Source organism: Pungitius pungitius, unplaced genomic scaffold (genome assembly GCF_949316345.1).
Source record: "Pungitius pungitius unplaced genomic scaffold, fPunPun2.1 scaffold_28, whole genome shotgun sequence".
Taxonomy (NCBI): Eukaryota; Metazoa; Chordata; class Actinopteri; order Perciformes; family Gasterosteidae; genus Pungitius; species Pungitius pungitius.
In genome coordinates, this window is record NW_026909895.1 from 570,292 (window position 1) to 591,413 (window position 21,122).

The following is a 21,122-nucleotide window of genomic DNA, read 5'->3' on the forward strand; positions in this document are numbered from 1 at the left end:
CAGGCTTTAGGAACCTCTCTTGCCAATGCTAAGAACTGCTTCAATTTTAGAAAAAGAAACTTCTGATTATCTTTGACACGTTTTAAAGGATTAAGAAAAAGATGAAAAGCAGCTTACGTCCATACCTCTCTGGTTCCGCCCGATCTCGTCTGATCTCGGAAGCTAAGCAGAGCAGGGCCTGGTTAGTACCTGGATGGAAGACCGCCTGGGAATCCCAGGTGCCGTAAGCTTTTTCACTTCTCTCTCTGAAAGCCGCCCAGCGCCGTAAATTGTACACCTACACAATTGTAAAAAAAAATTCACATTGTAGAAGAGATGCAATAGGAAGAAGATGAAAGGTGGCTTACGTCCGTACCATCGTCAGGCCATTTGAGGTGGCGGGGACTGCAATGGCCATTCACCGATTGGCTGGGACTCCTGGGCGGGTCTTCTCTAGTCCATCCAATTTTCGGCTTGGGATGTCACAGCCTTCTTTGCATACCCTTATTTAACCCACACAAAGATGCCAACGGCTGGCGTGTCATAATTCATTGACGCATTATAAAGGATTAGGAAAAAGATAAAAAGCAGCTTACGGCCATACCTCTCTGGTTCCGCCCGATCTCGTCTGATCTCGGAAGCTAAGCAGAGCAGGGCCTGGTTAGTACCTGGATGGAAGACCGCCTGGGAATCCCAGGTGCCGTAAGCTTTTTCACTTCTCTCTCCGAAAGCCGCCGAGCGCCGCAGATTGTACACCTGTTTTAACGTTGGATATGAAAGGAAATTAGACAATATTATCCAAAATGATTCCGTTTCATGATTGCTAAATTAGTGTTGGTCAACATTTACCATTGGCATACTGTTGTTTGTAATTTAGCCGTTGAAATACAGGTGCTAACCCAACATGTTAGAATTGCCAGTGAAGAAAAGTAAAGTTACCTTCAGGCTTTAGGAACCTCTCTTGCCAATGCTAAGAACTGCTTCAATTTTAGAAAAAGAAACTTCTGATTATCTTTGACACGTTTTAAAGGATTAGGAAAAAGATGAAAAGCAGCTTACGTCCATACCTCTCTGGTTCCGCCCGATCTCGTCTGATCTCGGAAGCTAAGCAGAGCAGGGCCTGGTTAGTACCTGGATGGAAGACCGCCTGGGAATCCCAGGTGCCGTAAGCTTTTTCACTTCTCTCTCTGAAAGCCGCCCAGCGCCGTAGATTGTACACCTACACAATTGTAAAAAAAAATTCACATTGTAGAAGAGATGCAATAGGAAGAAGATGAAAGGTGGCTTACGTCCATACCATCGTCAGGCCATTTGAGGTGGCGGGGACTGCAATGGCCATTCACCGATTGGCTGGGACTCCTGGGCGGGTCTTCTCTAGTCCATCCAATTTTCGGCATGGGATGTCACAGCCTTCTTTGCATACCCTTATTTAACCCACACAAAGATGCCAACGGCAGGCGTGTCATAATTCATTGACGCATTATAAAGGATTAGGAAAAAGATAAAAAGCAGCTTACGGCCATACCTCTCTGGTTCCGCCCGATCTCGTCTGATCTCGGAAGCTAAGCAGAGCAGGGCCTGGTTAGTACCTGGATGGAAGACCGCCTGGGAATCCCAGGTGCCGTAAGCTTTTTCACTTCTCTCTCCGAAAGCCGCCGAGCGCCGCAGATTGTACACCTGTTTTAACGTTGGATATGAAAGGAAATTAGACAATATTATCCAAAATGATTCCGTTTCATGATTGCTAAATTAGTGTTGGTCAACATTTACGATTGGCATACTGTTGTTTGTAATTTAGCCGTTGAAATACAGGTGCTAACCCAACATGTTAGAATTGCCAGTGAAGAAAAGTAAAGTTACCTTCAGGCTTTAGGAACCTCTCTTGCCAATGCTAAGAACTGCTTCAATTTTAGAAAAAGAAACTTCTGATTATCTTTGACACGTTTTAAAGGATTAGGAAAAAGATGAAAAGCAGCTTACGTCCATACCTCTCTGGTTCCGCCCGATCTCGTCTGTTCTCGGAAGCTAAGCAGAGCAGGGCCTGGTTAGTACCTGGATGGAAGACCGCCTGGGAATCCCAGGTGCCGTAAGCTTTTTCACTTCTCTCTCTGAAAGCCGCCCAGCGCCGTAGATTGTACACCTACACAATTGTAAAAAAAATTTCACATTGTAGAAGAGATGCAATAGGAAGAAGATGAAAGGTGGCTTACGTCCGTACCATCGTCAGGCCATTTGAGGTGGCGGGGACTGCAATGGCCATTCACCGATTGGCTGGGACTCCTGGGCGGGTCTTCTCTAGTCCATCCAATTTTCGGCATGGGATGTCACAGCCTTCTTTGCATACCCTTATTTAACCCACACAAAGATGCCAACGGCAGGCGTGTCATAATTCATTGACGCATTATAAAGGATTAGGAAAAAGATAAAAAGCAGCTTACGGCCATACCTCTCTGGTTCCGCCCGATCTCGTCTGATCTCGGAAGCTAAGCAGAGCAGGGCCTGGTTAGTACCTGGATGGAAGACCGCCTGGGAATCCCAGGTGCCGTAAGCTTTTTCACTTCTCTCTCCGAAAGCCGCCGAGCGCCGCAGATTGTACACCTGTTTTAACGTTGGATATGAAAGGAAATTAGACAATATTATCCAAAATGATTCCGTTTCATGATTGCTAAATTAGTGTTGGTCAACATTTACGATTGGCATACTGTTGTTTGTAATTTAGCCGTTGAAATACAGGTGCTAACCCAACATGTTAGAATTGCCAGTGAAGAAAAGTAAAGTTACCTTCAGGCTTTAGGAACCTCTCTTGCCAATGCTAAGAACTGCTTCAATTTTAGAAAAAGAAACTTCTGATTATCTTTGACACGTTTTAAAGGATTAGGAAAAAGATGAAAAGCAGCTTACGTCCATACCTCTCTGGTTCCGCCCGATCTCGTCTGTTCTCGGAAGCTAAGCAGAGCAGGGCCTGGTTAGTACCTGGATGGAAGACCGCCTGGGAATCCCAGGTGCCGTAAGCTTTTTCACTTCTCTCTCTGAAAGCCGCCCAGCGCCGTAGATTGTACACCTACACAATTGTAAAAAAAATTTCACATTGTAGAAGAGATGCAATAGGAAGAAGATGAAAGGTGGCTTACGTCCGTACCATCGTCAGGCCATTTGAGGTGGCGGGGACTGCAATGGCCATTCACCGATTGGCTGGGACTCCTGGGCGGGTCTTCTCTAGTCCATCCAATTTTCGGCTTGGGATGTCACAGCCTTCTTTGCATACCCTTATTTAACCCACACAAAGATGCCAACGGCTGGCGTGTCATAATTCATTGACGCATTATAAAGGATTAGGAAAAAGATAAAAAGCAGCTTACGGCCATACCTCTCTGGTTCCGCCCGATCTCGTCTGATCTCGGAAGCTAAGCAGAGCAGGGCCTGGTTAGTACCTGGATGGAAGACCGCCTGGGAATCCCAGGTGCCGTAAGCTTTTTCACTTCTCTCTCCGAAAGCCGCCGAGCGCCGCAGATTGTACACCTGTTTTAACGTTGGATATGAAAGGAAATTAGACAATATTATCCAAAATGATTCCGTTTCATGATTGCTAAATTAGTGTTGGTCAACATTTACGATTGGCATACTGTTGTTTGTAATTTAGCCGTTGAAATACAGGTGCTAACCCAACATGTTAGAATTGCCAGTGAAGAAAAGTAAAGTTACCTTCAGGCTTTAGGAACCTCTCTTGCCAATGCTAAGAACTGCTTCAATTTTAGAAAAAGAAACTTCTGATTATCTTTGACACGTTTTAAAGGATTAGGAAAAAGATGAAAAGCAGCTTACGTCCATACCTCTCTGGTTCCGCCCGATCTCGTCTGTTCTCGGAAGCTAAGCAGAGCAGGGCCTGGTTAGTACCTGGATGGAAGACCGCCTGGGAATCCCAGGTGCCGTAAGCTTTTTCACTTCTCTCTCTGAAAGCCGCCCAGCGCCGTAGATTGTACACCTACACAATTGTAAAAAAAATTTCACATTGTAGAAGAGATGCAATAGGAAGAAGATGAAAGGTGGCTTACGTCCGTACCATCGTCAGGCCATTTGAGGTGGCGGGGACTGCAATGGCCATTCACCGATTGGCTGGGACTCCTGGGCGGGTCTTCTCTAGTCCATCCAATTTTCGGCTTGGGATGTCACAGCCTTCTTTGCATACCCTTATTTAACCCACACAAAGATGCCAACGGCTGGCGTGTCATAATTCATTGACGCATTATAAAGGATTAGGAAAAAGATAAAAAGCAGCTTACGGCCATACCTCTCTGGTTCCGCCCGATCTCGTCTGATCTCGGAAGCTAAGCAGAGCAGGGCCTGGTTAGTACCTGGATGGAAGACCGCCTGGGAATCCCAGGTGCCGTAAGCTTTTTCACTTCTCTCTCCGAAAGCCGCCGAGCGCCGCAGATTGTACACCTGTTTTAACGTTGGATATGAAAGGAAATTAGACAATATTATCCAAAATGATTCCGTTTCATGATTGCTAAATTAGTGTTGGTCAACATTTACGATTGGCATACTGTTGTTTGTAATTTAGCCGTTGAAATACAGGTGCTAACCCAACATGTTAGAATTGCCAGTGAAGAAAAGTAAAGTTACCTTCAGGCTTTAGGAACCTCTCTTGCCAATGCTAAGAACTGCTTCAATTTTAGAAAAAGAAACTTCTGATTATCTTTGACACGTTTTAAAGGATTAGGAAAAAGATGAAAAGCAGCTTACGTCCATACCTCTCTGGTTCCGCCCGATCTCGTCTGTTCTCGGAAGCTAAGCAGAGCAGGGCCTGGTTAGTACCTGGATGGAAGACCGCCTGGGAATCCCAGGTGCCGTAAGCTTTTTCACTTCTCTCTCTGAAAGCCGCCCAGCGCCGTAGATTGTACACCTACACAATTGTAAAAAAAAATTCACATTGTAGAAGAGATGCAATAGGAAGAAGATGAAAGGTGGCTTACGTCCGTACCATCGTCAGGCCATTTGAGGTGGCGGGGACTGCAATGGCCATTCACCGATTGGCTGGGACTCCTGGGCGGGTCTTCTCTAGTCCATCCAATTTTCGGCATGGGATGTCACAGCCTTCTTTGCATACCCTTATTTAACCCACTCAAAGATGCCAACGGCTGGCGTGTCATAATTCATTGACGCATTATAAAGGATAAGGAAAAAGATAAAAAGCAGCTTACGGCCATACCTCTCTGGTTCCGCCCGATCTCTTCTGATCTCGGAAGCTAAGCAGAGCAGGGCCTGGTTAGTACCTGGATGGAAGACCGCCTGGGAATCCCAGGTGCCGTAAGCTTTTTCACTTCTCTCTCCGAAAGCCGCCGAGCGCCGCAGATTGTACACCTGTTTTAACGTTGGATATGAAAGGAAATTAGACAATATTATCCAAAATGATTCCGTTTCATGATTGCTAAATTAGTGTTGGTCAACATTTACGATTGGCATACTGTTGTTTGTAATTTAGCCGTTGAAATACAGGTGCTAACCCAACATGTTAGAATTGCCAGTGAAGAAAAGTAAAGTTACCTTCAGGCTTTAGGAACCTCTCTTGCCAATGCTAAGAACTGCTTCAATTTTAGAAAAAGAAACTTCTGATTATCTTTGACACGTTTTAAAGGATTAGGAAAAAGATGAAAAGCAGCTTACGTCCATACCTCTCTGGTTCCGCCCGATCTCGTCTGTTCTCGGAAGCTAAGCAGAGCAGGGCCTGGTTAGTACCTGGATGGAAGACCGCCTGGGAATCCCAGGTGCCGTAAGCTTTTTCACTTCTCTCTCTGAAAGCCGCCCAGCGCCGTAGATTGTACACCTACACAATTGTAAAAAAAATTTCACATTGTAGAAGAGATGCAATAGGAAGAAGATGAAAGGTGGCTTACGTCCGTACCATCGTCAGGCCATTTGAGGTGGCGGGGACTGCAATGGCCATTCACCGATTGGCTGGGACTCCTGGGCGGGTCTTCTCTAGTCCATCCAATTTTCGGCATGGGATGTCACAGCCTTCTTTGCATACCCTTATTTAACCCACTCATAGATGCCAACGGCTGGCGTGTCATAATTCATTGACGCATTATAAAGGATTAGGAAAAAGATAAAAAGCAGCTTACGGCCATACCTCTCTGGTTCCGCCCGATCTCGTCTGATCTCGGAAGCTAAGCAGAGCAGGGCCTGGTTAGTACCTGGATGGAAGACCGCCTGGGAATCTCAGGTGCCGTAAGCTTTTTCACTTCTCTCTCCGAAAGCCGCCGAGCGCCGCAGATTGTACACCTGTTTTAACGTTGGATATGAAAGGAAATTAGACAATATTATCCAAAATGATTCCGTTTCATGATTGCTAAATTAGTGTTGATCAACATTTACGATTGGCATACTGTTGTTTGTAATTTAGCCGTTGAAATACAGGTGCTAACCCAACATGTTAGAATTGCCAGTGAAGAAAAGTAAAGTTACCTTCAGGCTTTAGGAACCTCTCTTGCCAATGCTAAGAACTGCTTCAATTTTAGAAAAAGAAACTTCTGATTATCTTTGACACGTTTTAAAGGATTAAGAAAAAGATGAAAAGCAGCTTACGTCCATACCTCTCTGGTTCCGCCCGATCTCGTCTGATCTCGGAAGCTAAGCAGAGCAGGGCCTGGTTAGTACCTGGATGGAAGACCGCCTGGGAATCCCAGGTGCCGTAAGCTTTTTCACTTCTCTCTCTGAAAGCCGCCCAGCGCCGTAAATTGTACACCTACACAATTGTAAAAAAAAATTCACATTGTAGAAGAGATGCAATAGGAAGAAGATGAAAGGTGGCTTACGTCCGTACCATCGTCAGGCCATTTGAGGTGGCGGGGACTGCAATGGCCATTCACCGATTGGCTGGGACTCCTGGGCGGGTCTTCTCTAGTCCATCCAATTTTCGGCTTGGGATGTCACAGCCTTCTTTGCATACCCTTATTTAACCCACACAAAGATGCCAACGGCTGGCGTGTCATAATTCATTGACGCATTATAAAGGATTAGGAAAAAGATAAAAAGCAGCTTACGGCCATACCTCTCTGGTTCCGCCCGATCTCGTCTGATCTCGGAAGCTAAGCAGAGCAGGGCCTGGTTAGTACCTGGATGGAAGACCGCCTGGGAATCCCAGGTGCCGTAAGCTTTTTCACTTCTCTCTCCGAAAGCCGCCGAGCGCCGCAGATTGTACACCTGTTTTAACGTTGGATATGAAAGGAAATTAGACAATATTATCCAAAATGATTCCGTTTCATGATTGCTAAATTAGTGTTGGTCAACATTTACCATTGGCATACTGTTGTTTGTAATTTAGCCGTTGAAATACAGGTGCTAACCCAACATGTTAGAATTGCCAGTGAAGAAAAGTAAAGTTACCTTCAGGCTTTAGGAACCTCTCTTGCCAATGCTAAGAACTGCTTCAATTTTAGAAAAAGAAACTTCTGATTATCTTTGACACGTTTTAAAGGATTAGGAAAAAGATGAAAAGCAGCTTACGTCCATACCTCTCTGGTTCCGCCCGATCTCGTCTGATCTCGGAAGCTAAGCAGAGCAGGGCCTGGTTAGTACCTGGATGGAAGACCGCCTGGGAATCCCAGGTGCCGTAAGCTTTTTCACTTCTCTCTCTGAAAGCCGCCCAGCGCCGTAGATTGTACACCTACACAATTGTAAAAAAAAATTCACATTGTAGAAGAGATGCAATAGGAAGAAGATGAAAGGTGGCTTACGTCCATACCATCGTCAGGCCATTTGAGGTGGCGGGGACTGCAATGGCCATTCACCGATTGGCTGGGACTCCTGGGCGGGTCTTCTCTAGTCCATCCAATTTTCGGCATGGGATGTCACAGCCTTCTTTGCATACCCTTATTTAACCCACACAAAGATGCCAACGGCAGGCGTGTCATAATTCATTGACGCATTATAAAGGATTAGGAAAAAGATAAAAAGCAGCTTACGGCCATACCTCTCTGGTTCCGCCCGATCTCGTCTGATCTCGGAAGCTAAGCAGAGCAGGGCCTGGTTAGTACCTGGATGGAAGACCGCCTGGGAATCCCAGGTGCCGTAAGCTTTTTCACTTCTCTCTCCGAAAGCCGCCGAGCGCCGCAGATTGTACACCTGTTTTAACGTTGGATATGAAAGGAAATTAGACAATATTATCCAAAATGATTCCGTTTCATGATTGCTAAATTAGTGTTGGTCAACATTTACGATTGGCATACTGTTGTTTGTAATTTAGCCGTTGAAATACAGGTGCTAACCCAACATGTTAGAATTGCCAGTGAAGAAAAGTAAAGTTACCTTCAGGCTTTAGGAACCTCTCTTGCCAATGCTAAGAACTGCTTCAATTTTAGAAAAAGAAACTTCTGATTATCTTTGACACGTTTTAAAGGATTAGGAAAAAGATGAAAAGCAGCTTACGTCCATACCTCTCTGGTTCCGCCCGATCTCGTCTGTTCTCGGAAGCTAAGCAGAGCAGGGCCTGGTTAGTACCTGGATGGAAGACCGCCTGGGAATCCCAGGTGCCGTAAGCTTTTTCACTTCTCTCTCTGAAAGCCGCCCAGCGCCGTAGATTGTACACCTACACAATTGTAAAAAAAATTTCACATTGTAGAAGAGATGCAATAGGAAGAAGATGAAAGGTGGCTTACGTCCGTACCATCGTCAGGCCATTTGAGGTGGCGGGGACTGCAATGGCCATTCACCGATTGGCTGGGACTCCTGGGCGGGTCTTCTCTAGTCCATCCAATTTTCGGCATGGGATGTCACAGCCTTCTTTGCATACCCTTATTTAACCCACACAAAGATGCCAACGGCAGGCGTGTCATAATTCATTGACGCATTATAAAGGATTAGGAAAAAGATAAAAAGCAGCTTACGGCCATACCTCTCTGGTTCCGCCCGATCTCGTCTGATCTCGGAAGCTAAGCAGAGCAGGGCCTGGTTAGTACCTGGATGGAAGACCGCCTGGGAATCCCAGGTGCCGTAAGCTTTTTCACTTCTCTCTCCGAAAGCCGCCGAGCGCCGCAGATTGTACACCTGTTTTAACGTTGGATATGAAAGGAAATTAGACAATATTATCCAAAATGATTCCGTTTCATGATTGCTAAATTAGTGTTGGTCAACATTTACGATTGGCATACTGTTGTTTGTAATTTAGCCGTTGAAATACAGGTGCTAACCCAACATGTTAGAATTGCCAGTGAAGAAAAGTAAAGTTACCTTCAGGCTTTAGGAACCTCTCTTGCCAATGCTAAGAACTGCTTCAATTTTAGAAAAAGAAACTTCTGATTATCTTTGACACGTTTTAAAGGATTAGGAAAAAGATGAAAAGCAGCTTACGTCCATACCTCTCTGGTTCCGCCCGATCTCGTCTGTTCTCGGAAGCTAAGCAGAGCAGGGCCTGGTTAGTACCTGGATGGAAGACCGCCTGGGAATCCCAGGTGCCGTAAGCTTTTTCACTTCTCTCTCTGAAAGCCGCCCAGCGCCGTAGATTGTACACCTACACAATTGTAAAAAAAATTTCACATTGTAGAAGAGATGCAATAGGAAGAAGATGAAAGGTGGCTTACGTCCGTACCATCGTCAGGCCATTTGAGGTGGCGGGGACTGCAATGGCCATTCACCGATTGGCTGGGACTCCTGGGCGGGTCTTCTCTAGTCCATCCAATTTTCGGCTTGGGATGTCACAGCCTTCTTTGCATACCCTTATTTAACCCACACAAAGATGCCAACGGCTGGCGTGTCATAATTCATTGACGCATTATAAAGGATTAGGAAAAAGATAAAAAGCAGCTTACGGCCATACCTCTCTGGTTCCGCCCGATCTCGTCTGATCTCGGAAGCTAAGCAGAGCAGGGCCTGGTTAGTACCTGGATGGAAGACCGCCTGGGAATCCCAGGTGCCGTAAGCTTTTTCACTTCTCTCTCCGAAAGCCGCCGAGCGCCGCAGATTGTACACCTGTTTTAACGTTGGATATGAAAGGAAATTAGACAATATTATCCAAAATGATTCCGTTTCATGATTGCTAAATTAGTGTTGGTCAACATTTACGATTGGCATACTGTTGTTTGTAATTTAGCCGTTGAAATACAGGTGCTAACCCAACATGTTAGAATTGCCAGTGAAGAAAAGTAAAGTTACCTTCAGGCTTTAGGAACCTCTCTTGCCAATGCTAAGAACTGCTTCAATTTTAGAAAAAGAAACTTCTGATTATCTTTGACACGTTTTAAAGGATTAGGAAAAAGATGAAAAGCAGCTTACGTCCATACCTCTCTGGTTCCGCCCGATCTCGTCTGTTCTCGGAAGCTAAGCAGAGCAGGGCCTGGTTAGTACCTGGATGGAAGACCGCCTGGGAATCCCAGGTGCCGTAAGCTTTTTCACTTCTCTCTCTGAAAGCCGCCCAGCGCCGTAGATTGTACACCTACACAATTGTAAAAAAAAATTCACATTGTAGAAGAGATGCAATAGGAAGAAGATGAAAGGTGGCTTACGTCCGTACCATCGTCAGGCCATTTGAGGTGGCGGGGACTGCAATGGCCATTCACCGATTGGCTGGGACTCCTGGGCGGGTCTTCTCTAGTCCATCCAATTTTCGGCATGGGATGTCACAGCCTTCTTTGCATACCCTTATTTAACCCACTCAAAGATGCCAACGGCTGGCGTGTCATAATTCATTGACGCATTATAAAGGATAAGGAAAAAGATAAAAAGCAGCTTACGGCCATACCTCTCTGGTTCCGCCCGATCTCTTCTGATCTCGGAAGCTAAGCAGAGCAGGGCCTGGTTAGTACCTGGATGGAAGACCGCCTGGGAATCCCAGGTGCCGTAAGCTTTTTCACTTCTCTCTCCGAAAGCCGCCGAGCGCCGCAGATTGTACACCTGTTTTAACGTTGGATATGAAAGGAAATTAGACAATATTATCCAAAATGATTCCGTTTCATGATTGCTAAATTAGTGTTGGTCAACATTTACGATTGGCATACTGTTGTTTGTAATTTAGCCGTTGAAATACAGGTGCTAACCCAACATGTTAGAATTGCCAGTGAAGAAAAGTAAAGTTACCTTCAGGCTTTAGGAACCTCTCTTGCCAATGCTAAGAACTGCTTCAATTTTAGAAAAAGAAACTTCTGATTATCTTTGACACGTTTTAAAGGATTAGGAAAAAGATGAAAAGCAGCTTACGTCCATACCTCTCTGGTTCCGCCCGATCTCGTCTGTTCTCGGAAGCTAAGCAGAGCAGGGCCTGGTTAGTACCTGGATGGAAGACCGCCTGGGAATCCCAGGTGCCGTAAGCTTTTTCACTTCTCTCTCTGAAAGCCGCCCAGCGCCGTAGATTGTACACCTACACAATTGTAAAAAAAATTTCACATTGTAGAAGAGATGCAATAGGAAGAAGATGAAAGGTGGCTTACGTCCGTACCATCGTCAGGCCATTTGAGGTGGCGGGGACTGCAATGGCCATTCACCGATTGGCTGGGACTCCTGGGCGGGTCTTCTCTAGTCCATCCAATTTTCGGCATGGGATGTCACAGCCTTCTTTGCATACCCTTATTTAACCCACTCATAGATGCCAACGGCTGGCGTGTCATAATTCATTGACGCATTATAAAGGATTAGGAAAAAGATAAAAAGCAGCTTACGGCCATACCTCTCTGGTTCCGCCCGATCTCGTCTGATCTCGGAAGCTAAGCAGAGCAGGGCCTGGTTAGTACCTGGATGGAAGACCGCCTGGGAATCTCAGGTGCCGTAAGCTTTTTCACTTCTCTCTCCGAAAGCCGCCGAGCGCCGCAGATTGTACACCTGTTTTAACGTTGGATATGAAAGGAAATTAGACAATATTATCCAAAATGATTCCGTTTCATGATTGCTAAATTAGTGTTGATCAACATTTACGATTGGCATACTGTTGTTTGTAATTTAGCCGTTGAAATACAGGTGCTAACCCAACATGTTAGAATTGCCAGTGAAGAAAAGTAAAGTTACCTTCAGGCTTTAGGAACCTCTCTTGCCAATGCTAAGAACTGCTTCAATTTTAGAAAAAGAAACTTCTGATTATCTTTGACACGTTTTAAAGGATTAAGAAAAAGATGAAAAGCAGCTTACGTCCATACCTCTCTGGTTCCGCCCGATCTCGTCTGATCTCGGAAGCTAAGCAGAGCAGGGCCTGGTTAGTACCTGGATGGAAGACCGCCTGGGAATCCCAGGTGCCGTAAGCTTTTTCACTTCTCTCTCTGAAAGCCGCCCAGCGCCGTAAATTGTACACCTACACAATTGTAAAAAAAAATTCACATTGTAGAAGAGATGCAATAGGAAGAAGATGAAAGGTGGCTTACGTCCGTACCATCGTCAGGCCATTTGAGGTGGCGGGGACTGCAATGGCCATTCACCGATTGGCTGGGACTCCTGGGCGGGTCTTCTCTAGTCCATCCAATTTTCGGCTTGGGATGTCACAGCCTTCTTTGCATACCCTTATTTAACCCACACAAAGATGCCAACGGCTGGCGTGTCATAATTCATTGACGCATTATAAAGGATTAGGAAAAAGATAAAAAGCAGCTTACGGCCATACCTCTCTGGTTCCGCCCGATCTCGTCTGATCTCGGAAGCTAAGCAGAGCAGGGCCTGGTTAGTACCTGGATGGAAGACCGCCTGGGAATCCCAGGTGCCGTAAGCTTTTTCACTTCTCTCTCCGAAAGCCGCCGAGCGCCGCAGATTGTACACCTGTTTTAACGTTGGATATGAAAGGAAATTAGACAATATTATCCAAAATGATTCCGTTTCATGATTGCTAAATTAGTGTTGGTCAACATTTACCATTGGCATACTGTTGTTTGTAATTTAGCCGTTGAAATACAGGTGCTAACCCAACATGTTAGAATTGCCAGTGAAGAAAAGTAAAGTTACCTTCAGGCTTTAGGAACCTCTCTTGCCAATGCTAAGAACTGCTTCAATTTTAGAAAAAGAAACTTCTGATTATCTTTGACACGTTTTAAAGGATTAGGAAAAAGATGAAAAGCAGCTTACGTCCATACCTCTCTGGTTCCGCCCGATCTCGTCTGATCTCGGAAGCTAAGCAGAGCAGGGCCTGGTTAGTACCTGGATGGAAGACCGCCTGGGAATCCCAGGTGCCGTAAGCTTTTTCACTTCTCTCTCTGAAAGCCGCCCAGCGCCGTAGATTGTACACCTACACAATTGTAAAAAAAAATTCACATTGTAGAAGAGATGCAATAGGAAGAAGATGAAAGGTGGCTTACGTCCATACCATCGTCAGGCCATTTGAGGTGGCGGGGACTGCAATGGCCATTCACCGATTGGCTGGGACTCCTGGGCGGGTCTTCTCTAGTCCATCCAATTTTCGGCATGGGATGTCACAGCCTTCTTTGCATACCCTTATTTAACCCACACAAAGATGCCAACGGCAGGCGTGTCATAATTCATTGACGCATTATAAAGGATTAGGAAAAAGATAAAAAGCAGCTTACGGCCATACCTCTCTGGTTCCGCCCGATCTCGTCTGATCTCGGAAGCTAAGCAGAGCAGGGCCTGGTTAGTACCTGGATGGAAGACCGCCTGGGAATCTCAGGTGCCGTAAGCTTTTTCACTTCTCTCTCCGAAAGCCGCCGAGCGCCGCAGATTGTACACCTGTTTTAACGTTGGATATGAAAGGAAATTAGACAATATTATCCAAAATGATTCCGTTTCATGATTGCTAAATTAGTGTTGGTCAACATTTACTATTGGCATACTGTTGTTTGTAATTTAGCCGTTGAAATACAGGTGCTAACCCAACATGTTAGAATTGCCAGTGAAGAAAAGTAAAGTTACCTTCAGGCTTTAGGAACCTCTCTTGCCAATGCTAAGAACTGCTTCAATTTTAGAAAAAGAAACTTCTGATTATCTTTGACACGTTTTAAAGGATTAGGAAAAAGATGAAAAGCAGCTTACGGCCATACCTCTCTGGTTCCGCCCGATCTGGTCTGATCTCGGAAGCTAAGCAGAGCAGGGCCTGGTTAGTACCTGGATGGAAGACCGCCTGGGAATCCCAGGTGCCGTAAGCTTTTTAACTTCTCTCTCTGAAAGCCGCCCAGCGCCGTAGATTGTACACCTACACAATTGTAAAAAAAAATTCACATTGTAGAAGAGATGCAATAGGAAGAAGATGAAAGGTGGCTTACGTCCATACCATCGTCAGGCCATTTGAGGTGGCGGGTACTGCAATGGCCATTCACCGATTGGCTGGGACTCCTGGGCGGGTCTTCTCTAGTCCATCCAATTTTCGGCATGGGATGTCACAGCCTTCTTTGCATACCCTTATTTAACCCACACAAAGATGCCAACGGCAGGCGTGTCATAATTCATTGACGCATTATAAAGGATTAGGAAAAAGATAAAAAGCAGCTTACGGCCATACCTCTCTGGTTCCGCCCGATCTCGTCTGATCTCGGAAGCTAAGCAGAGCAGGGCCTGGTTAGTACCTGGATGGAAGACCGCCTGGGAATCCCAGGTGCCGTAAGCTTTTTCACTTCTCTCTCCGAAAGCCGCCGAGCGCCGCAGATTGTACACCTGTTTTAACGTTGGATATGAAAGGAAATTAGACAATATTATCCAAAATGATTCCGTTTCATGATTGCTAAATTAGTGTTGGTCAACATTTACGATTGGCATACTGTTGTTTGTAATTTAGCCGTTGAAATACAGGTGCTAACCCAACATGTTAGAATTGCCAGTGAAGAAAAGTAAAGTTACCTTCAGGCTTTAGGAACCTCTCTTGCCAATGCTAAGAACTGCTTCAATTTTAGAAAAAGAAACTTCTGATTATCTTTGACACGTTTTAAAGGATTAGGAAAAAGATGAAAAGCAGCTTACGGCCATACCTCTCTGGTTCCGCCCGATCTCGTCTGTTCTCGGAAGCTAAGCAGAGCAGGGCCTGGTTAGTACCTGGATGGAAGACCGCCTGGGAATCCCAGGTGCCGTAAGCTTTTTCACTTCTCTCTCTGAAAGCCGCCCAGCGCCGTAGATTGTACACCTACACAATTGTAAAAAAAATTTCACATTGTAGAAGAGATGCAATAGGAAGAAGATGAAAGGTGGCTTACGTCCGTACCATCGTCAGGCCATTTGAGGTGGCGGGGACTGCAATGGCCATTCACCGATTGGCTGGGACTCCTGGGCGGGTCTTCTCTAGTCCATCCAATTTTCGGCATGGGATGTCACAGCCTTCTTTGCATACCCTTATTTAACCCACTCAAAGATGCCAACGGCTGGCGTGTCATAATTCATTGACGCATTATAAAGGATTAGGAAAAAGATAAAAAGCAGCTTACGGCCATACCTCTCTGGTTCCGCCCGATCTCGTCTGATCTCGGAAGCTAAGCAGAGCAGGGCCTGGTTAGTACCTGGATGGAAGACCGCCTGGGAATCTCAGGTGCCGTAAGCTTTTTCACTTCTCTCTCCGAAAGCCGCCGAGCGCCGCAGATTGTACACCTGTTTTAACGTTGGATATGAAAGGAAATTAGACAATATTATCCAAAATGATTCCGTTTCATGATTGCTAAATTAGTGTTGATCAACATTTACGATTGGCATACTGTTGTTTGTAATTTAGCCGTTGAAATACAGGTGCTAACCCAACATGTTAGAATTGCCAGTGAAGAAAAGTAAAGTTACCTTCAGGCTTTAGGAACCTCTCTTGCCAATGCTAAGAACTGCTTCAATTTTAGAAAAAGAAACTTCTGATTATCTTTGACACGTTTTAAAGGATTAGGAAAAAGATGAAAAGCAGCTTACGGCCATACCTCTCTGGTTCCGCCCGATCTCGTCTGATCTCGGAAGCTAAGCAGAGCAGGGCCTGGTTAGTACCTGGATGGAAGACCGCCTGGGAATCCCAGGTGCCGTAAGCTTTTTAACTTCTCTCTCTGAAAGCCGCCCAGCGCCGTAGATTGTACACCTACACAATTGTAAAAAAAAATTCACATTGTAGAAGAGATGCAATAGGAAGAAGATGAAAGGTGGCTTACGTCCGTACCATCGTCAGGCCATTTGAGGTGGCGGGGACTGCAATGGCCATTCACCGATTGGCTGGGACTCCTGGGCGGGTCTTCTCTAGTCCATCCAATTTTCGGCTTGGGATGTCACAGCCTTCTTTGCATACCCTTATTTAACCCACACAAAGATGCCAACGGCTGGCGTGTCATAATTCATTGACGCATTATAAAGGATTAGGAAAAAGATAAAAAGCAGCTTACGGCCATACCTCTCTGGTTCCGCCCGATCTCGTCTGATCTCGGAAGCTAAGCAGAGCAGGGCCTGGTTAGTACCTGGATGGAAGACCGCCTGGGAATCCCAGGTGCCGTAAGCTTTTTCACTTCTCTCTCCGAAAGCCGCCGAGCGCCGCAGATTGTACACCTGTTTTAACGTTGGATATGAAAGGAAATTAGACAATATTATCCAAAATGATTCCGTTTCATGATTGCTAAATTAGTGTTGGTCAACATTTACCATTGGCATACTGTTGTTTGTAATTTAGCCGTTGAAATACAGGTGCTAACCCAACATGTTAGAATTGCCAGTGAAGAAAAGTAAAGTTACCTTCAGGCTTTAGGAACCTCTCTTGCCAATGCTAAGAACTGCTTCAATTTTAGAAAAAGAAACTTCTGATTATCTTTGACACGTTTTAAAGGATTAGGAAAAAGATGAAAAGCAGCTTACGTCCATACCTCTCTGGTTCCGCCCGATCTCGTCTGATCTCGGAAGCTAAGCAGAGCAGGGCCTGGTTAGTACCTGGATGGAAGACCGCCTGGGAATCCCAGGTGCCGTAAGCTTTTTCACTTCTCTCTCTGAAAGCCGCCCAGCGCCGTAGATTGTACACCTACACAATTGTAAAAAAAAATTCACATTGTAGAAGAGATGCAATAGGAAGAAGATGAAAGGTGGCTTACGTCCATACCATCGTCAGGCCATTTGAGGTGGCGGGGACTGCAATGGCCATTCACCGATTGGCTGGGACTCCTGGGCGGGTCTTCTCTAGTCCATCCAATTTTCGGCATGGGATGTCACAGCCTTCTTTGCATACCCTTATTTAACCCACACAAAGATGCCAACGGCAGGCGTGTCATAATTCATTGACGCATTATAAAGGATTAGGAAAAAGATAAAAAGCAGCTTACGGCCATACCTCTCTGGTTCCGCCCGATCTCGTCTGATCTCGGAAGCTAAGCAGAGCAGGGCCTGGTTAGTACCTGGATGGAAGACCGCCTGGGAATCTTAGGTGCCGTAAGCTTTTTCACTTCTCTCTCCGAAAGCCGCCGAGCGCCGCAGATTGTACACCTGTTTTAACGTTGGATATGAAAGGAAATTAGACAATATTATCCAAAATGATTCCGTTTCATGATTGCTAAATTAGTGTTGGTCAACATTTACTATTGGCATACTGTTGTTTGTAATTTAGCCGTTGAAATACAGGTGCTAACCCAACATGTTAGAATTGCCAGTGAAGAAAAGTAAAGTTACCTTCAGGCTTTAGGAACCTCTCTTGCCAATGCTAAGAACTGCTTCAATTTTAGAAAAAGAAACTTCTGATTATCTTTGACACGTTTTAAAGGATTAGGAAAAAGATGAAAAGCAGCTTACGGCCATACCTCTCTGGTTCCGCCCGATCTGGTCTGATCTCGGAAGCTAAGCAGAGCAGGGCCTGGTTAGTACCTGGATGGAAGACCGCCTGGGAATCCCAGGTGCCGTAAGCTTTTTAACTTCTCTCTCTGAAAGCCGCCCAGCGCCGTAGATTGTACACCTACACAATTGTAAAAAAAAATTCACATTGTAGAAGAGATGCAATAGGAAGAAGATGAAAGGTGGCTTACGTCCATACCATCGTCAGGCCATTTGAGGTGGCGGGGACTGCAATGGCCATTCACCGATTGGCTGGGACTCCTGGGCGGGTCTTCTCTAGTCCATCCAATTTTCGGCATGGGATGTCACAGCCTTCTTTGCATACCCTTATTTAACCCACACAAAGATGCCAACGGCAGGCGTGTCATAATTCATTGACGCATTATAAAGGATTAGGAAAAAGATAAAAAGCAGCTTACGGCCATACCTCTCTGGTTCCGCCCGATCTCGTCTGATCTCGGAAGCTAAGCAGAGCAGGGCCTGGTTAGTACCTGGATGGAAGACCGCCTGGGAATCCCAGGTGCCGTAAGCTTTTTCACTTCTCTCTCCGAAAGCCGCCGAGCGCCGCAGATTGTACACCTGTTTTAACGTTGGATATGAAAGGAAATTAGACAATATTATCCAAAATGATTCCGTTTCATGATTGCTAAATTAGTGTTGGTCAACATTTACGATTGGCATACTGTTGTTTGTAATTTAGCCGTTGAAATACAGGTGCTAACCCAACATGTTAGAATTGCCAGTGAAGAAAAGTAAAGTTACCTTCAGGCTTTAGGAACCTCTCTTGCCAATGCTAAGAACTGCTTCAATTTTAGAAAAAGAAACTTCTGATTATCTTTGACACGTTTTAAAGGATTAGGAAAAAGATGAAAAGCAGCTTACGTCCATACCTCTCTGGTTCCGCCCGATCTCGTCTGATCTCGGAAGCTAAGCAGAGCAGGGCCTGGTTAGTACCTGGATGGAAGACCGCCTGGGAATCCCAGGTGCCGTAAGCTTTTTCACTTCTCTCTCTGAAAGCCGCCCAGCGCCGTAGATTGTACACCTACACAATTGTAAAAAAAAATTCACATTGTAGAAGAGATGCAATAGGAAGAAGATGAAAGGTGGCTTACGTCCATACCATCGTCAGGCCATTTGAGGTGGCGGGGACTGCAATGGCCATTCACCGATTGGCTGGGACTCCTGGGCGGGTCTTCTCTAGTCCATCCAATTTTCGGCATGGGATGTCACAGCCTTCTTTGCATACCCTTATTTAACCCACACAAAGATGCCAACGGCAGGCGTGTCATAATTCATTGACGCATTATAAAGGATTAGGAAAAAGATAAAAAGCAGCTTACGGCCATACCTCTCTGGTTCCGCCTGATCTCGTCTGATCTCGGAAGCTAAGCAGAGCAGGGCCTGGTTAGTACCTGGATGGAAGACCGCCTGGGAATCCCAGGTGCCGTAAGCTTTTTCACTTCTCTCTCCGAAAGCCGCCGAGCGCCGCAGATTGTACACCTGTTTTAACGTTGGATATGAAAGGAAATTAGACAATATTATCCAAAATGATTCCGTTTCATGATTGCTAAATTAGTGTTGGTCAACATTTACGATTGGCATACTGTTGTTTGTAATTTAGCCGTTGAAATACAGGTGCTAACCCAACATGTTAGAATTGCCAGTGAAGAAAAGTAAAGTTACCTTCAGGCTTCAGGAACCTCTCTTGCCAATGCTAAGAACTGCTTCAATTTTAGAAAAAGAAACTTCTGATTATCTTTGACACGTTTTAAAGGATTAGGAAAAAGATGAAAAGCAGCTTACGGCCATACCTCTCTGGTTCCGCCCGATCTGGTCTGATCTCGGAAGCTAAGCAGAGCAGGGCCTGGTTAGTACCTGGATGGAAGACCGCCTGGGAATCCCAGGTGCCGTAAGCTTTTTAACTTCTCTCTCTGAAAGCCGCCCAGCGCCGTAGATTGTACACCTACACAATTGTAAAAAAAAAATCACATTGTAGAAGAGATGCAATAGGAAGAAGATGAAAGGTGGCTTACGTCCATACCATCGTCAGGCCATTTGAGGTGGCGGGGACTGCAATGGCCATTCACCGATTGGCTGGGACTCCTGGGCGGGTCTTCTCTAGTCCATCCAATTTTCGGCATGGGATGTCACAGCCTTCTTTGCATACCCTTATTTAACCCACACAAAGATGCCAACGGCAGGCGTGTCATAATTCATTGACGCATTATAAAGGATTAGGAAAAAGATAAAAAGCAGCTTACGGCCATACCTCTCTGGTTCCGCCCGATCTCGTCTGATCTCGGAAGCTAAGCAGAGCAGGGCCTGGTTAGTACCTGGATGGAAGACCGCCTGGGAATCCCAGGTGCCGTAAGCTTTTTCACTTCTCTCTCCGAAAGCCGCCGAGCGCCGCAGATTGTACACCTGTTTTAACGTTGGATATGAAAGGAAATTAGACAATATTATCCAAAATGATTCCGTTTCATGATTGCTAAATTAGTGTTGGTCAACATTTACCATTGGCATACTGTTGTTTGTAATTTAGCCGTTGAAATACAGGTGCTAACCCAACATGTTAGAATTGCCAGTGAAGAAAAGTAAAGTTACCTTCAGGCTTTAGGAACCTCTCTTGCCAATGCTAAGAACTGCTTCAATTTTAGAAAAAGAAACTTCTGATTATCTTTGACACGTTTTAAAGGATTAGGAAAAAGATGAAAAGCAGCTTACGTCCATACCTCTCTGGTTCCGCCCGATCTCGTCTGATCTCGGAAGCTAAGCAGAGCAGGGCCTGGTTAGTACCTGGATGGAAGACCGCCTGGGAATCCCAGGTGCCGTAAGCTTTTTCACTTCTCTCTCTGAAAGCCGCCCAGCGCCGTAGATTGTACACCTACACAATTGTAAAAAAAAATTCACATTGTAGAAGAGATGCAATAGGAAGAAGATGAAAGGTGGCTTACGTCCATACCATCGTCAGGCCATTTGAGGTGGCGGGGACTGCAATGGCCATTCACCGATTGGCTGGGACTCCTGGGCGGGTCTTCTCTAGTCCATCCAATTTTCGGCATGGGATGTCACAGCCTTCTTTGCATACCCTTATTTAACCCACACAAAGATGCCAACGGCAGGCGTGTCATAATTCATTGACGCATTATAAAGGATTAGGAAAAAGATAAAAAGCAGCTTACGGCCATACCTCTCTGGTTCCGCCCGATCTCGTCTGATCTCGGAAGCTAAGCAGAGCAGGGCCTGGTTAGTACCTGGATGGAAGACCGCCTGGGAATCCCAGGTGCCGTAAGCTTTTTCACTTCTCTCTCCGAAAGCCGCCGAGCGCCGCAGATTGTACACCTGTTTTAACGTTGGATATGAAAGGAAATTAGACAATATTATCCAAAATGATTCCGTTTCATGATTGCTAAATTAGTGTTGGTCAACATTTACGATTGGCATACTGTTGTTTGTAATTTAGCCGT

General features: G+C 45.5%; 46 non-coding genes across 46 annotated transcripts; all 46 read left to right on the forward strand.

Annotated features, from left to right (window-relative positions):
• The first annotated feature begins 111 nt into the window (after positions 1–111).
• LOC134121718 (5S ribosomal RNA) lies at positions 112–230 on the forward strand. The gene has a single exon (XR_009953259.1). It is a non-coding gene; the product is annotated as a 5S ribosomal RNA (ribosomal RNA).
• A 339-nt stretch (positions 231–569) lies between these two features.
• On the forward strand, positions 570–688 carry LOC134120993 (5S ribosomal RNA). The gene has a single exon (XR_009952536.1). It is a non-coding gene; the product is annotated as a 5S ribosomal RNA (ribosomal RNA).
• Positions 689–1,032: 344 nt separating this feature from the next.
• Positions 1,033–1,151, forward strand: LOC134121719 (5S ribosomal RNA). The gene has a single exon (XR_009953260.1). It is a non-coding gene; the product is annotated as a 5S ribosomal RNA (ribosomal RNA).
• Positions 1,152–1,490: 339 nt separating this feature from the next.
• Positions 1,491–1,609, forward strand: LOC134120994 (5S ribosomal RNA). The gene has a single exon (XR_009952537.1). It is a non-coding gene; the product is annotated as a 5S ribosomal RNA (ribosomal RNA).
• Positions 1,610–1,953: 344 nt separating this feature from the next.
• LOC134122218 (5S ribosomal RNA) lies at positions 1,954–2,072 on the forward strand. The gene has a single exon (XR_009953759.1). It is a non-coding gene; the product is annotated as a 5S ribosomal RNA (ribosomal RNA).
• Positions 2,073–2,411: 339 nt separating this feature from the next.
• Positions 2,412–2,530, forward strand: LOC134120995 (5S ribosomal RNA). Its single transcript, XR_009952538.1, has one exon. It is a non-coding gene; the product is annotated as a 5S ribosomal RNA (ribosomal RNA).
• A 344-nt stretch (positions 2,531–2,874) lies between these two features.
• On the forward strand, positions 2,875–2,993 carry LOC134122219 (5S ribosomal RNA). Its single transcript, XR_009953760.1, has one exon. It is a non-coding gene; the product is annotated as a 5S ribosomal RNA (ribosomal RNA).
• A 339-nt stretch (positions 2,994–3,332) lies between these two features.
• On the forward strand, positions 3,333–3,451 carry LOC134120996 (5S ribosomal RNA). Its single transcript, XR_009952539.1, has one exon. It is a non-coding gene; the product is annotated as a 5S ribosomal RNA (ribosomal RNA).
• A 344-nt stretch (positions 3,452–3,795) lies between these two features.
• On the forward strand, positions 3,796–3,914 carry LOC134122220 (5S ribosomal RNA). The gene has a single exon (XR_009953761.1). It is a non-coding gene; the product is annotated as a 5S ribosomal RNA (ribosomal RNA).
• Positions 3,915–4,253: 339 nt separating this feature from the next.
• LOC134120997 (5S ribosomal RNA) lies at positions 4,254–4,372 on the forward strand. The gene has a single exon (XR_009952540.1). It is a non-coding gene; the product is annotated as a 5S ribosomal RNA (ribosomal RNA).
• A 344-nt stretch (positions 4,373–4,716) lies between these two features.
• On the forward strand, positions 4,717–4,835 carry LOC134122221 (5S ribosomal RNA). Its single transcript, XR_009953762.1, has one exon. It is a non-coding gene; the product is annotated as a 5S ribosomal RNA (ribosomal RNA).
• A 339-nt stretch (positions 4,836–5,174) lies between these two features.
• On the forward strand, positions 5,175–5,293 carry LOC134121464 (5S ribosomal RNA). Its single transcript, XR_009953005.1, has one exon. It is a non-coding gene; the product is annotated as a 5S ribosomal RNA (ribosomal RNA).
• Positions 5,294–5,637: 344 nt separating this feature from the next.
• Positions 5,638–5,756, forward strand: LOC134122222 (5S ribosomal RNA). Its single transcript, XR_009953763.1, has one exon. It is a non-coding gene; the product is annotated as a 5S ribosomal RNA (ribosomal RNA).
• A 339-nt stretch (positions 5,757–6,095) lies between these two features.
• LOC134121484 (5S ribosomal RNA) lies at positions 6,096–6,214 on the forward strand. The gene has a single exon (XR_009953025.1). It is a non-coding gene; the product is annotated as a 5S ribosomal RNA (ribosomal RNA).
• A 344-nt stretch (positions 6,215–6,558) lies between these two features.
• On the forward strand, positions 6,559–6,677 carry LOC134121720 (5S ribosomal RNA). Its single transcript, XR_009953261.1, has one exon. It is a non-coding gene; the product is annotated as a 5S ribosomal RNA (ribosomal RNA).
• A 339-nt stretch (positions 6,678–7,016) lies between these two features.
• Positions 7,017–7,135, forward strand: LOC134120998 (5S ribosomal RNA). Its single transcript, XR_009952541.1, has one exon. It is a non-coding gene; the product is annotated as a 5S ribosomal RNA (ribosomal RNA).
• Positions 7,136–7,479: 344 nt separating this feature from the next.
• On the forward strand, positions 7,480–7,598 carry LOC134121721 (5S ribosomal RNA). The gene has a single exon (XR_009953262.1). It is a non-coding gene; the product is annotated as a 5S ribosomal RNA (ribosomal RNA).
• A 339-nt stretch (positions 7,599–7,937) lies between these two features.
• LOC134121000 (5S ribosomal RNA) lies at positions 7,938–8,056 on the forward strand. Its single transcript, XR_009952543.1, has one exon. It is a non-coding gene; the product is annotated as a 5S ribosomal RNA (ribosomal RNA).
• Positions 8,057–8,400: 344 nt separating this feature from the next.
• LOC134122223 (5S ribosomal RNA) lies at positions 8,401–8,519 on the forward strand. Its single transcript, XR_009953764.1, has one exon. It is a non-coding gene; the product is annotated as a 5S ribosomal RNA (ribosomal RNA).
• A 339-nt stretch (positions 8,520–8,858) lies between these two features.
• LOC134121001 (5S ribosomal RNA) lies at positions 8,859–8,977 on the forward strand. Its single transcript, XR_009952544.1, has one exon. It is a non-coding gene; the product is annotated as a 5S ribosomal RNA (ribosomal RNA).
• Positions 8,978–9,321: 344 nt separating this feature from the next.
• LOC134122225 (5S ribosomal RNA) lies at positions 9,322–9,440 on the forward strand. Its single transcript, XR_009953766.1, has one exon. It is a non-coding gene; the product is annotated as a 5S ribosomal RNA (ribosomal RNA).
• Positions 9,441–9,779: 339 nt separating this feature from the next.
• On the forward strand, positions 9,780–9,898 carry LOC134121002 (5S ribosomal RNA). The gene has a single exon (XR_009952545.1). It is a non-coding gene; the product is annotated as a 5S ribosomal RNA (ribosomal RNA).
• Positions 9,899–10,242: 344 nt separating this feature from the next.
• Positions 10,243–10,361, forward strand: LOC134122226 (5S ribosomal RNA). The gene has a single exon (XR_009953767.1). It is a non-coding gene; the product is annotated as a 5S ribosomal RNA (ribosomal RNA).
• Positions 10,362–10,700: 339 nt separating this feature from the next.
• Positions 10,701–10,819, forward strand: LOC134121465 (5S ribosomal RNA). Its single transcript, XR_009953006.1, has one exon. It is a non-coding gene; the product is annotated as a 5S ribosomal RNA (ribosomal RNA).
• Positions 10,820–11,163: 344 nt separating this feature from the next.
• Positions 11,164–11,282, forward strand: LOC134122227 (5S ribosomal RNA). Its single transcript, XR_009953768.1, has one exon. It is a non-coding gene; the product is annotated as a 5S ribosomal RNA (ribosomal RNA).
• A 339-nt stretch (positions 11,283–11,621) lies between these two features.
• LOC134121485 (5S ribosomal RNA) lies at positions 11,622–11,740 on the forward strand. The gene has a single exon (XR_009953026.1). It is a non-coding gene; the product is annotated as a 5S ribosomal RNA (ribosomal RNA).
• A 344-nt stretch (positions 11,741–12,084) lies between these two features.
• LOC134121722 (5S ribosomal RNA) lies at positions 12,085–12,203 on the forward strand. Its single transcript, XR_009953263.1, has one exon. It is a non-coding gene; the product is annotated as a 5S ribosomal RNA (ribosomal RNA).
• Positions 12,204–12,542: 339 nt separating this feature from the next.
• On the forward strand, positions 12,543–12,661 carry LOC134121003 (5S ribosomal RNA). The gene has a single exon (XR_009952546.1). It is a non-coding gene; the product is annotated as a 5S ribosomal RNA (ribosomal RNA).
• A 344-nt stretch (positions 12,662–13,005) lies between these two features.
• LOC134121724 (5S ribosomal RNA) lies at positions 13,006–13,124 on the forward strand. The gene has a single exon (XR_009953265.1). It is a non-coding gene; the product is annotated as a 5S ribosomal RNA (ribosomal RNA).
• Positions 13,125–13,463: 339 nt separating this feature from the next.
• On the forward strand, positions 13,464–13,582 carry LOC134121486 (5S ribosomal RNA). Its single transcript, XR_009953027.1, has one exon. It is a non-coding gene; the product is annotated as a 5S ribosomal RNA (ribosomal RNA).
• A 344-nt stretch (positions 13,583–13,926) lies between these two features.
• Positions 13,927–14,045, forward strand: LOC134121887 (5S ribosomal RNA). Its single transcript, XR_009953428.1, has one exon. It is a non-coding gene; the product is annotated as a 5S ribosomal RNA (ribosomal RNA).
• A 339-nt stretch (positions 14,046–14,384) lies between these two features.
• On the forward strand, positions 14,385–14,503 carry LOC134121004 (5S ribosomal RNA). The gene has a single exon (XR_009952547.1). It is a non-coding gene; the product is annotated as a 5S ribosomal RNA (ribosomal RNA).
• A 344-nt stretch (positions 14,504–14,847) lies between these two features.
• Positions 14,848–14,966, forward strand: LOC134121608 (5S ribosomal RNA). Its single transcript, XR_009953149.1, has one exon. It is a non-coding gene; the product is annotated as a 5S ribosomal RNA (ribosomal RNA).
• A 339-nt stretch (positions 14,967–15,305) lies between these two features.
• On the forward strand, positions 15,306–15,424 carry LOC134121487 (5S ribosomal RNA). The gene has a single exon (XR_009953028.1). It is a non-coding gene; the product is annotated as a 5S ribosomal RNA (ribosomal RNA).
• Positions 15,425–15,768: 344 nt separating this feature from the next.
• On the forward strand, positions 15,769–15,887 carry LOC134121005 (5S ribosomal RNA). The gene has a single exon (XR_009952548.1). It is a non-coding gene; the product is annotated as a 5S ribosomal RNA (ribosomal RNA).
• Positions 15,888–16,226: 339 nt separating this feature from the next.
• LOC134121006 (5S ribosomal RNA) lies at positions 16,227–16,345 on the forward strand. The gene has a single exon (XR_009952549.1). It is a non-coding gene; the product is annotated as a 5S ribosomal RNA (ribosomal RNA).
• Positions 16,346–16,689: 344 nt separating this feature from the next.
• On the forward strand, positions 16,690–16,808 carry LOC134121725 (5S ribosomal RNA). Its single transcript, XR_009953266.1, has one exon. It is a non-coding gene; the product is annotated as a 5S ribosomal RNA (ribosomal RNA).
• A 339-nt stretch (positions 16,809–17,147) lies between these two features.
• Positions 17,148–17,266, forward strand: LOC134121875 (5S ribosomal RNA). The gene has a single exon (XR_009953416.1). It is a non-coding gene; the product is annotated as a 5S ribosomal RNA (ribosomal RNA).
• Positions 17,267–17,610: 344 nt separating this feature from the next.
• LOC134121888 (5S ribosomal RNA) lies at positions 17,611–17,729 on the forward strand. Its single transcript, XR_009953429.1, has one exon. It is a non-coding gene; the product is annotated as a 5S ribosomal RNA (ribosomal RNA).
• Positions 17,730–18,068: 339 nt separating this feature from the next.
• Positions 18,069–18,187, forward strand: LOC134121007 (5S ribosomal RNA). Its single transcript, XR_009952550.1, has one exon. It is a non-coding gene; the product is annotated as a 5S ribosomal RNA (ribosomal RNA).
• A 344-nt stretch (positions 18,188–18,531) lies between these two features.
• LOC134121726 (5S ribosomal RNA) lies at positions 18,532–18,650 on the forward strand. The gene has a single exon (XR_009953267.1). It is a non-coding gene; the product is annotated as a 5S ribosomal RNA (ribosomal RNA).
• A 339-nt stretch (positions 18,651–18,989) lies between these two features.
• On the forward strand, positions 18,990–19,108 carry LOC134121522 (5S ribosomal RNA). Its single transcript, XR_009953063.1, has one exon. It is a non-coding gene; the product is annotated as a 5S ribosomal RNA (ribosomal RNA).
• A 344-nt stretch (positions 19,109–19,452) lies between these two features.
• On the forward strand, positions 19,453–19,571 carry LOC134121889 (5S ribosomal RNA). The gene has a single exon (XR_009953430.1). It is a non-coding gene; the product is annotated as a 5S ribosomal RNA (ribosomal RNA).
• A 339-nt stretch (positions 19,572–19,910) lies between these two features.
• On the forward strand, positions 19,911–20,029 carry LOC134121008 (5S ribosomal RNA). The gene has a single exon (XR_009952551.1). It is a non-coding gene; the product is annotated as a 5S ribosomal RNA (ribosomal RNA).
• A 344-nt stretch (positions 20,030–20,373) lies between these two features.
• LOC134121727 (5S ribosomal RNA) lies at positions 20,374–20,492 on the forward strand. The gene has a single exon (XR_009953268.1). It is a non-coding gene; the product is annotated as a 5S ribosomal RNA (ribosomal RNA).
• A 339-nt stretch (positions 20,493–20,831) lies between these two features.
• LOC134121009 (5S ribosomal RNA) lies at positions 20,832–20,950 on the forward strand. The gene has a single exon (XR_009952552.1). It is a non-coding gene; the product is annotated as a 5S ribosomal RNA (ribosomal RNA).
• Positions 20,951–21,122: the final 172 nt, after the last annotated feature.